The following is a 13,142-nucleotide window of genomic DNA, read 5'->3' on the forward strand; positions in this document are numbered from 1 at the left end:
TGTGTTAGTTATCCATGTCCCAGTTTAGTTATAGTTTTCGTGCCATTCTGCAATAAAGCAGCTTTTTGAGTTTAATTCCGGTGTGGTGAGTCTTGTGTTTGGGTCCTTCTCCTGCCTGGACACAGCCGAAACATGACACAGAGAGGTTTCTGTTCACTTGTACATTATGACTTCTGTCTTCTCCTTGGCAAGGGCTAAGGTGAAAGCCATATAGGAGGACACCACACTGCCTATTGTTCCAAACATTTTTGACACCACCCCCACATGACAGTACAACTCTACAATATGTTGGTGTAGATGTATAAAGCCTTGTGTTGAACCTATGAACTACCGGTGTGCTACCCCACTGGCAATGTCACTCAAGTCAACTCGTGTGACAACCTGAATTTGACTTCTATGTTCACTTCCTGAGCTCCCTGACCTCTGGAAGCCTGCTGCATTAGTCGACACTGTAAAGTTCTCCCTAAGACAGTGAAAATAAAGAGTTCAAGCCACTTCTTATTTATAGCATGCACCTACTGTGGACATGCACACCTTTCTTTATTTTTGTTTGTAGATAGCAGATATTACCATTACATAGTTCACTGATCCCTCTATGTGCTGCCTGATAGTTGCTCCATTTGTGTGTGCAGTTACGTGTGTGTAAACCACTGTCACTCCCCACTTACTCCTCCCTTTGGATTGATGTTACCTGCTGTTTCTCGCCGCAGTTCTTCTCCTCGCGTATCACTTCAGAGTCATTGTTCCTCACCATCCCTCCTTTACCGCGTAAGAACAGGTGCCTCCTCTCATTTCTGCTGCCAGCTATCATTTCTTACCCAGCATGCTTTGTTGAATATGATCATGCAGCAGCTTCATCAGTGCTGGCAGTGCACTGAATCAGTGGGGAAATGAACTGGGCGGCGTGCAGCTCATTCTGGCTCAGCTCTAAGGTCTTGTTAGTGTTCATTTGAGAGGTACAGTAGAGCAGGAAAATGGAGCCGTGCAGATGGATTTCTGCCAAAATAAGCCTCTTTACACCTGTATAATCATGCATATGCAAATGATATGGAAATCACTTTACTTTGCATGCATTATACTTGCATCTTAGGTGGGGTGAAACTGTGATGGAATCTTTAATGCTTCAGAATGGAAAGTCCCCACATTCATACGTGTCATGTTAAAGAGTTGGTTTAGTCATATTCATACATATATTTTTTCCAAGTGTGACTAGATTTTTCAACAAAGCACCGCATAGGCATGAATCACCTAAAAGTTACTTAAAATACTTAAAGTAATCTACAAATAAGTGCTCCTGACAGGCAACCTCATTCAGTCTTCTCTGTTATGGTTCAGTCACACAAGTAGAACAGCAAAGACATTGTGACCAGGAAAAATCAGTGGTTAGCGGTGATTGCAATGAATTATTATTATTTTTTTTGTATTTGATGACTGATTGCAATTAGTCGTGGTGACCAGCTGGTTGCCCATAGACTAACCTCTGGACAACTGCTTTCTATCACAAGATTATTGCACAGATCACCCGGGGGAACTAGGGCTCGATTTGCAGTGACAGCAGTCCCTTTCAGACAAATTGGCAAAGGTATTCAAATAACTGCCGTGTAGCTTATAGATGCAGAGAAATTGACAAAGGATTGCAGTCAGTTTGAGTCAGTCTACAGTGCATCGCTTTGCAACAAGGGACTTAACTCAGCTTGTTTCCAAGTGGTTGTATTCTGGTAATATTCTTCTATACAAAACAGGGTAGCTGAGCGACTATGCCATTTTGCAGTTAACCCTTAAAAGCCTTGACCACAAAATAATTCCCAGAAAATTCTAATTATGTGAAAATTGAGAGTTTATTGAACCAATTGATAAACTTTAAATTTGAGTCGTATTTGCTACAGCTGGCTTTTTTTAATTGCATAAAAATGTATTGTGCAAATGATTTAGGTTTTTTTCAGGGGGAAAAAAAATCACACCGATGCTTCTGTTGAGTTTTTGCAGCCACTGAATCACAGGTTGCAAATAGAATTATTCAAACCATAAATGCAAATGCCTTTTTCAAGTCATCAATCGTTAGAGCACAATTCAGATTTTATTGAACAAACCTCCCAATGATAGCTGTGATTTTGCACAAACAACACCCCCCCCCCCCACCAAGAATCCATTGATCCAAATTATTGTAAAAAGCTGAACATGATCATTTGTTGAAAGTGCAACATTAGGAGATCATATTTACTGAAAGCTATTTCAATCATAAACATCTTAACAGGTCAAGTTACATATTAACCCCCTCTAACCTTCACGATTCTTGCAACCATCCATCATGGATCTCAGATGCTCCATCAGTTCTCAGTAAGGTTATGCCCATAGCAGCCAATGCCACAGAGGTATTTTTGCAGCATCAAATGGTACATTGTCTGTCATGGTTCTGGTGCTTTGACTCAGTGTTTTGTGTTTGTGGACCTTTGAATCTTAGTTAATCATTATCGTAGTATTGCTAGAGTGACTTATGTTTCCTAGTTTCGTTTTCTTACCTTTTATGAGTTTTCCTGTTCATTGTGTTTAACTCTTGTGGTTCTAGGTTAGTTCCTTTAATGTTTCCCTTTCCCTGTGTTTTGTCTTCAGTGTCTCCCGTGCATGCTCCCTCTCTCTTCTTGTCCCTCGCTCTATCTGTCTCCCTCTCTCCCTCTGTGTCCCTCTTTCTCTGGCTCTAGCAGTCCCAGTGCCTTAGTTTTCCCTATTATTTCCAGGTTACCATGTTTCTTAATTGATGTTCATGCCAAAGATTTATTTTAGCCAACTTTGGGAGTGTCAGCAATAAATTTGCTGTTTAAGCTCAGATTTTCCCCCCCCTGCTTTAAGGTTCTACCCTGCCACACAGTGAACCCTGACAGTGTGATGCTTGAAGATAATTTTGCTACTGAGGGCACGGTTCTTCTTTTCGGACCGTGGAAGAAAGTTATGAGGTGCCGTAAGGGACATTATTACTGAAACGCTCTCACACACACTACTGAAACGCTCTCACATACACTACTGAAACGCTCTCAAACATACTACTGAAATTTTAGCTCTCACACACACTACTGAAACGCTCTCACACACACTACTGAAACGCTCTCAAACATACTACTGAAATTTTAGCTCTCACACACACTACTGAAACGCTCTCACACACACTACTGAAACGCTCTCACACACACTACTGAAATTTTAGCTCTCACACACACTACTGAAATTTTAGCTCTCACACACACTACTGAAACACTCTCACACACACTACTGAAACGCTCTCACACACACTACTGAAATTTTAGCTCTCACACACACTACTGAAACACTCTCACACACACAACTGAAACGCTCTCACACACACTACTGAAACGCTCTCACACACACTACTGAAACGCTCTCACATACACTACTGAAATTTTAGCTCTCACACACACTACTGAAACGCTCTCACACACACTACTGAAATTTTAGCTCTCACACACACTACTGAAACACTCTCACACACACTACTGAAACGCTCTCACACATACTACTGAAATTTTAGCTCCCACACACACAACTGAAACGCTCTCACACACACTACTGAAACGCTCTCACACACACTACTGAAATTTTAGCTCTCACACACACTACTGAAACGCTCTCACACACACTACTGAAACACTCTCACACACACTACTGAAACGCTCTCACACATACTACTGAAATTTTAGCTCCCACACACACAACTGAAACGCTCTCACACACTACTGAAACGCTCTCACACACACTACTGAAATTTTAGCTCTCACACACACTACTGAAACGCTCTCACACACACTACTGAAACGCTCTCACACACACTACTGAAATTTTAGCTCTCACACACACTACTGAAACGCTCTCACACACACTACTGAAACGCTCTCACACACACTACTGAAATTTTAGCTCTCACACACACTACTGAAACGCTCTCACACACACTACTGAAACGCTCTCACACACACTACTGAAATTTTAGCTCTCACACACACTACTGAAACACTCTCACACACACTACTGAAACGCTCTCACACATACTACTGAAATTTTAGCTCTCACACACACTACTGAAACGCTCTCACACACACTACTGAAACGCTCTCACACACACTACTGAAAAACCAAGGCATTTCAGTTGAACAGGAAGGCGTTTCAGTTGAACAGGAAGGCGTTTCAGTTGAACAGGAAGGCGTTTCAGTTGAACAGGAAGGCGTTTCAGTTGAACAGGAAGGCATTTCAGTTAAACAGGAAGGCATTTCAGTTGAACAGGAAGGCATTTCAGTTGAAGAGGAAGTTAATTCTTGACAAAGAAACTGAAGGAAAAAGTGGTAGATTTCAAACAAACCACTACACAGATGTCTACTCAGCAACCTGCTAGTTAGGGGTGGGTTTTTATAATCGATTTATCAATTAAAATCGATTCTGGCTTGGATAACGTGAAATCGATTCATTAAAATCCTGCATCGATTTTTTAATATAAATTAATTTTGCCCGAAATGCCAGAATCTCAGGTGAAACCGCACAAAATTTCAACAACCACCAAACAGCTAAAACAGTAAATGAGAGCAGGAACACGGATTCTGCACAAAGACGTAAACACACAGCGCGGACCCGCGGATCAGAATCAATGGGATGTCGCCTTTCTCACCCGACGGCACGGACACGGTCGGGGCTGAAAGCCAACAGCTGGCTGATTCTGATCTGTCGGCGGTCCGCGCTTTGTTTTCACGTCGTTTTTGCGCAGATTCTAAAGCTGTTAGTTTGATCTCTCTCCAAACAATATTGACTGAACCAGCAGCAAAAGAAGATCCAAACTGCGCTTCACATAAACATCGTCATGAATTTCCTCTGACGTTTACTGTTTTGCTTCCACCACGATAAAATCACAGGTCTTGCACCGCTCTCTCTCTCTCTTTCTCTCTCTCTATGTACTTCAAGAACTGTTTCCCATCTAAAAATCTGTTTTCTGCATTATTCGCTTGCTTGTTATGCACAAGTCTACCGTTGTTTACAGCGCTCTCGGCCGCTGTTTTTTTTTTTTTTTTTTCGTTTTACATACTTCCGAAAAGAAAATCTTATTTCTGCCATTCAATACTGGACAAATTTAAACATTTAAAAATTATGCAAAATGCAAAACGCTTAGCCGTGTCTCTAATAAAACCGCTGGAACGTCAGAGGTAACGTTCATATGTTGATTAATGGTTTTCTTTCGTTTTTGATGTACTGTAGAATATTTTTTATAAAATTCCATGCCAGGAAAAATCACCTTCATGTTTTTCTGTGTTTTATCTTCAGCTACTTTTACACAAAGGCATCTGCTGTGACGCTTACACCTTTGATAAAGTCTTGCGTGTGTCAGCTTCCTTTTTTTAGATACAAAAATATGTAAATGTACTGATCTGAATTATAATATTGCTGACTGTCAAAATTTCCCAGAATCAAATTGAATTGAATTGAATCGAATCGAATTGAATCGAATCATGGAACGATAAGTTAGACAGCTTAGTCTTAGTGAGAGAGCTGCATTACTTAAAAATATATTAGCCTCAGCATAAGTCAAAATTTAGAATAGCAGGAGACGGGCATTATCCTGTTTTTTTTTTTTGTTTTTTTTGGCATATGTGCTTTTTGTCTTTTTTAGCAAAGAAAAGAAATCTTAAAATCATCAATAAAACCAGGGAGAGAAGGCTTAACGTTCCTCCATTTAACACAATGGATATGATATTTACTCAAACGCATGATGATGTTAATAATGTCTAAGACAGATGATCCATATAAAAAAATTATGATGTAATTCAAATAGTGGCACATCATTAATATTTAGGAAAATCCAATTTTTTAAGTTGCACCAAATACATTGTGTGACAGGGCATAGAAAAAAAAAAGATATTCTAGGGTTTCATTTTCATCAGTACAAAAAGAACACTGATCCACCTCAAAGCCAAATCTCTTTTTTTTTTTAGAAATTCTGCCACAGGATTAATTTTTTTAAAAGTGTGTTTCTTTAACTTTAGGTAGAATAGGCTATTTCATAAATTTTTAGTATGCTTTATCCAGTGTATATGAAATAACTAAATTAGAACCATGCAATGTAACCATTCTGTTGTAACTATGAAATATTTTTGGCTTTGAAGAAACTACTAACAAATTTCTTATTGCATTTTTATCAAACAGCTGACATTGCCCTAGCAATAAATTTGGGAGCACTGATGAGAAATTATTGTATATCATAAAAATTTTAATCAAATGAAGCAGAGGCAGTGGGACCAGTTCACAAAATTTGTTATATTCTCTTTGAGAACAGTTTAGACAATATTTTTCTGAAAAGTCTGGGTAACTTTGAATTGCACCGTTATCATCCAACAAATCTGTTATGAATATAATCTTTTTGTTCAAACCAGTCACTCTTGAAAATTGATTTTTGATTAAGTGTTATTACCCTATTATTCCATAAGGTTGAATTATGGGGAGAAGTTGTGGGTAAATCTCATTTTCCCAAAAATGCACAGTCTGTTTTGGAAAGTTTGATATCTTTATGGGGATTTTATTTACCGCAAAATCACATTTCAAAATAAAGTCTAATCCTGTATACTATTTTATTAAACAAGGATCATAGGATGTGGACCTAAGTAGAGTCTGGCTGTGACAGACAAGATTTTAACCATTTAATTCTAAGGGTGCCATCCATAAATTCTAATTCTGGAGTTTTGATACCACCTTTATTGTATTCCTTCACAAGCTGATATCATTCTATGTAATGGGATTTATTCCTCCACAAAAATTCGAAAATAACTGTGTTAGCCTTATTAATGCTTTTAGAGGAGATATATAGAGAGAGTGACAAGGATAAATCAATTTGGAGATGCCTTCAGCTTTAGATAGGATGTTTCTGCCAAAAAAAGCGAGGTCTCTGCTTAACCAGTGTTAAGAACTGTATCATTTCTTCATCTCGATGATACAGTTAGAAATATTGGTGTCTTTTCTGCTAATTGGGTTTTTTAGATATTATCAGCCCTATATATTTAACTTTAGATTCAACTCTAACCAAAGCTATTGAGGAGTCAGAGCTTGTATGAATCGGGAGAAGTTCACATTTTTTGATACTGAGAGATAAGCGAGAAGCTTTAGTTTTCTCTACCATGTATTTATCTTTCAAAAACATAGATGTATCATCTGTGAATTGACTTATTTTGAAGTCTTTATTAAAAATTGATATTCCTTGTATGTCGTTAGAATTTTTGATTAATAGTGTTAACAACTGAGTTGCCAATATAAAAAGCTTAGGGGAAACAGGACATAATTGCCGAATTCCCTGTTGCACCTTGAATCCATTCCTTGATTCAAGGAAGCTAAAATATTGTTAAGTAATGCGGCTGCTTCACTTAGGCTACAAGCACAGCCGTCCCCAACCCCCAGGTCCTGGACCAGTACCGGTCTGTGAGTCGTTTGGTACCGGGTCGCAAGAGTTGAGGCTTGAGTTTAAAATTTATGGTTTTCATGGTATTTATCTTTTTTTTTTTTTTATATATTGTTTACGTGGCACAAAAAAGGTTGGGAACTGCTGTACTAGCAGGTTGCTGAGTAGACATCCTTGTAGTGTTTTGAAATATACCACTTTTTCCATCAGTTTCCTTGTCAGGAAACAACTTCCTGTTCAGCGGAAATGCGTTTCAGTTGTGTGTGTGAGAGCGTTTCAGTAGTGTGTGTGAGAGCGTTTCAGTAGTGTGTGTGAGAGTGTTTCAGTTGTGTGTGTGAGAGCGTTTCAGTAGTGTGTGTGAGAGCTAAAATTTCAGTAGTGTGTGTGAGAGCGTTTCAGTAGTGTGTGTGAGAGCGTTTCAGTAGTGTGTGTGAGAGTGTTTCAGTTGTGTGTGTGAGAGCGTTTCAGTAGTGTGTGTGAGAGCGTTTCAGTAGTGTGTGTGAGAGCGTTTCAGTAGTGTGTGTGAGAGTGTTTCAGTAGTGTGTGTGAGAGTGTTTCAGTTGTGTGTGTGAGAGCGTTTCAGTAGTGTGTGTGAGAGCTAAAATTTCAGTAGTGTGTGTGAGAGCATTTCAGTAGTGTGTGTGAGAGTGTTTCAGTAGTGTGTGTGAGAGCGTTTCAGTAGTGTGTGTGAGAGTGTTTCAGTTGTGTGTGTGAGAGCGTTTCAGTAGTGTGTGTGAGAGTTAAAATTTCAGTAGTGTATGTGAGAGCGTTTCAGTAGTGTGTGTGAGAGCTAAAATTTCAGTAGTGTATGTGAGAGCGTTTCAGTAGTGTGTGTGAGAGCTAAAATTTCAGTAGTGTGTGTGAGAGCGTTTCAGTAGTGTGTGTGAGAGCTAAAATTTCAGTAGTGTGTGTGAGAGCATTTCAGTAGTGTGTGTGAGAGCGTTTCAGTAGTGTGTGTGAGAGCGTTTCAGTAGTGTGTGTGAGAGCTAAAATTTCAGTAGTGTGTGTGAGAGCATTTCAGTAGTGTGTGTGAGAGCGTTTCAGTAGTGTGTGTGAGAGCTAAAATTTCAGTAGTGTGTGTGAGAGCGTTTCAGTAGTGTGTGTGAGAGCGTTTCAGTAGTGTGTGTGAGAGCGTTTCAGTAGTGTGTGTGAGAGCTAAAATTTCAGTAGTGTGTGTGAGAGCGTTTCAGTAGTGTGTGTGAGAGCGTTTCAGTAGTGTGTGTGAGAGCGTTTCAGTAGTGTGTGTGAGAGCTAAAATTTCAGTAGTGTGTGTGAGAGCGTTTCAGTAGTGTGTGTGAGAGCGTTTCAGTAGTGTGTGTGAGAGCGTTTCAGTAATAATGTCCCTTACGGCCCTCATAGAAAGTGGTCAGTGAGAAACTCTACATACTTGTGGTCATTTTCACACGTTCAGAGATCCTAAAGGGACCTACCAACTCTCTCCCCGTGACTCTGCCACCTTCTTGCTGATGTCGCAGCCCTGTTGGAACATGGTGGCAATACACCAACCACCGCCTACTCCATCCATCAGGACCATCCATAGTTGGGTGGCAATCATCAGTTAACAAGACTGTTTGAAAATTACTCGTGGCAGCTTTAACTACCTGCTTGCTGCTTTGTAATGGCATTTTAGCAGTTGTTCTCTTAATCTGATTAATCTGTCTGGCAGAAACCTTCATATCTATATCTTAGTCTCCGCAAACCCTTCTGTGCTCTGACTCAGCCACAAGTTTCTTCACAGTACGATAATCATGCTTAAGCTTTTGTATAATATCTAATTTTCTAATGTTTTCCGACCTCATCTAAGGCATTGCTCTATTTACCACATTTCTGCAGCAGAGATGCTTTTTCTTTCCCATATTACTTGAAACCTGTGGCATGCTTAATGATGTGGAACATCCTTCTTAAGTAGTTTTTATCTTATTGGGCTCATCCTGTTCCAAACTAATTATGACAGCTGTCTGAGATTGATATCAGTGATCCACAGAGCCCCGAGTCACAATACCACCCATGAGTTTAACTGAAAACAAAAAATTGAATGTTTATGACACTAAAATCTTATTTGCATAACAATTTGCAACACAGTGTAAAGATTTATCAGCTTGGTCAGCTTCAGCATAACGGCATCTCGTCTAACACCAGGCATTCAGACTGTGGTGGAGATGTAGGAGGAGAAGAGGACTCTTATTAGAGCATTTTGTCACTCAAAAAGTCTCAAAGCCAGTCAAGTAAGGAGCCACTCTGTAATATTTTTCAAAGTGTTGTTTGCTCTTTGGCTTCCTTGTGTTATGCTACTATGACTTTGACAAATGTGAGATGTAGCCTACATGATTCTTGAGAATGATCCAACAACACAGATATGGTTGATATGATTTGAATATACAAAGCCATCTGAACATAAGCAGATGTTTTGTTATGAAAACCCCATTGGTTTATAAATTACTTTAGATTATTAAATAATTATGAGATCAAGAGAGACTCTAATAGAGTGGGAGGCAGAGCCTTCAGCTTTCAGACCCCTCTTCTGTGGAACCAGCTCCCAGTTTGGATTCAGAAGATAGACAAACTCTACTTTTAAGATTAGCCTTAAACTGTCCTTTTTAATAAAGCTTATAGTTAGGACTGGATCAAGTGACCCTGAATTCTCGGTTTGTTATCTGGCTTCCCACAATGCACTTCTTCTTTTCAGCCACTATGCATTTATACACCACTCTGCAGTTTATCATTAGTTAATCTTCATATTTGTCTCTCTCCCAAAAAGTTGATTCTGTTCATCTGGGTGTAGCGTGTTCAGTGGGAGAAACTCATCCAAGTGACTTCTTTACTCTCAGCTGACTGTAGGTTTCTGTAACCTTATAAAGAGCACATTTACATAATGACTAAGAGTCAAACCTTAAATACTGATCCGTATGTGTTGGTTTACAGTACACATCCACTGTTAAATGTCTGACATTACTGATGGACATCTCACAGTCTGAGACGGCTAACCTGCCACTTTTCATATCCTCCCTGGTGAATTTGACGTGTCGGTCCACCGAGTTAATGTGATCTGTGAATTGTGGTACGTCCTGAGATTTGATTTTCACTCCGGTGTCATCCACATACCTGAACCTGAACTTTGTGGTCTTCCAGGGTAGGATAACACAGCCCTCTTTTCAACTTCTTCCATGTACAGGTTACAATGGGTAACCTGTTACCCTGGGCACACCCATGTTTCTGCCTGTAGTACTGACCCTTGTATGTGAAACATGTAGATGAAGACACAGTTAAAGAGCAAACACATTTGGTTGGTGCTGAGTGTGGTGCTGTTGCTTAGGTTGAGGTCATCCTGTAATCTCTTATGAACTACCTCCAACGCTTTAGTAACTGGAATGTAAGTGAAGAGAGATGTAACATCGTGCGAGACCATGGTTTTATCTGCCTCCATAATGACCTCTCACTTTCACTTTCTCAACAAAATCCAAGGTGTTCTGGATATGGAGTTCAGCACCATACCATAGACAAGTACCCTTGTCTGCTGGAAGAATAATAGTGTTGTTGTCATTACTAAGCAATATAAGTGCCTTCATTTCCTCCATGCTGATGTTGGATGCTGGGGGCTGTGCATTGCCGAGTTAGGCCGAAACTTTCATTTGCAGTTGCTCTGCTTCAATGTCTGCAAGGTTGTTCTTTCAAATTTCTGTTTCTGTGGCTGTAATCAGTTCCAAAAGCGGGACTTGTCTTGGTGTCACAGCAAAGTTCAACCTTTTTGAATCTGACAAAAAACTCACTGTTTGGGTGAGTTGTCTGTCAGACAAATTTTTCACCCACTTGTCCACATCCTCTGCGTGGCATCCTTTTTTCTTCTGGCTGCTGAGGACACTCTCCATATTTTGCTGTGGTTTCTGATGAAAAGTAAGAAAGTCAAACTTCTTTCGTTGCCTGGTCTTTTCATGCTCTGACTCTCTTCCACAACCATCCCCTTCAAATAGTCGTGGCAGATCACCGACCCTTCCTGAGCATGGTTCTGCCGTAGATGTCTTCCTGTTAAAAGAGAGTTTTTCATTCCCATTTGTTGCCAGAGTGCTTGCTCATAGGTCATCTAATGTCAGGGTTTTTAACTTACAATATAAATTGCCTTGAGATGATTGTTGCTGTGATTAAATAAATTGAAGTGACTGAACCCTATCCCAGCTCGCCCTAAGACAGCTGGGATAGGCTCCAGCCCACCCATGACCCTGAATTGGATCAGTGGAAGAGAACGGATGGATGGATGAAGTGAACTAAATTGAGTCAATAGCTATATTTAAAGAAAAACCTTCACAGCAAACAAACTGCAGCATCAGCATGCATCCACTGTTTGATGCCCAAAATATCATCCAGGAAGCCCAGAGATTTCGCCTGCCCTCCCCCACTTCCACACCCGCCCATGTGTTCCCTCTAAAATGCAAACAAAACCTAGAGCCATGTCTATTATTTGCATGTTGTTTGAAGTTGTCCAATCATATTCAAGGCTAAACTATTACTGCACCCACCAGTGACCTTCATGAGGAACAGCAGAAGCTCCACTGCAGTTTTACAACTGTGAAGGTCAGCAGTAAATACTGGACATATTTGTGGACCTTTACAATGAGTTTGTACAAGACTTCATGCTACCTTGGGGATTAAATGTAGTTTTGATTGATTATTATTTTGAAATTCAAACTCTTACTCACTGAATATATACTGAAAAAGTACATGCATAATTACCAAGTGTATTGGTGCTGTGCCAGAGAATCGAGTTGGCATTTCACCTCTCTCCAGCACATCAAAATGACTGATGAGGTGTGTCAGGCTAGAATAATCATTAAATTAAATATGTACTGAGTTAGAGAGCATCTAAAAGGTGTCTGTTTGGCTCAAGTGCTTCACAGCCATGAATGTCTCTGGGTCAAAACCAGCCTTCACTCTTTGGTGTCCTTCAATTTTTTCTCTTTTCAACTCAGCCTCATTTTCATATCTAGCCAGAACAGACCTGAGGAAAAATATATTACACAGTACTTCCCCAGGAAACCCAAGGACGACAACATATCCTCTACCAGATTTTATTTGGAATAGTTTGTACTTCTCAGGTTACCATGAACTTTCAGGGGAGTTGTGTACTTGTAACATTGACCTCTTATTGAGAGAAGGAACATATTCATTCTATTTTTAATGCGCTTATAAAAACAAATTCCAATCATTTCTAAAAGATGAATGTTTGTGTGCTTGTAACATTCTCCAAATATTTCTTGGTTACTGGACTCGATACACACAAAAACACTTGAAATACTTGTGTATTAAATTTCCACAAATATTCGAGATGCTTGTATTTTCTCTGTGGAGATTTTATTTGTTGCTGTAGTAGACTGAGTCGGAGTGCCTGAGTGACCTACTGTAAACTCCCCAGATTGTTGTGAAAAAACAAAACAAAAAACCAAAAATGTAGTGATCGCTGTGCTGACTATCTGTGCATAAAGTGCATTATTCAGATATGGCTGTGAAGGCCCAGGGCCCCTCTTTGTTTCTTTTAATTATACAAATCCTCGTTGTATAAACTGATTTGCATAAAAGGAACATCAAAAAACGAGACAAAAATGATGCAGTGATGTGTAACATTAGAGAACAGAAAAGCTATTGAGGTGACCCTATTAATAAAACTGCTGCTTAAGCTTTGATGCAGGGACAATTTTGAAGAACCTTAAGTTAA

The sequence above is a fragment of the Neolamprologus multifasciatus genome, chromosome 17, assembly GCF_963576455.1.
Source record: "Neolamprologus multifasciatus chromosome 17, fNeoMul1.2, whole genome shotgun sequence".
NCBI lineage: Eukaryota > Metazoa > Chordata > Actinopteri > Cichliformes > Cichlidae > Neolamprologus > Neolamprologus multifasciatus.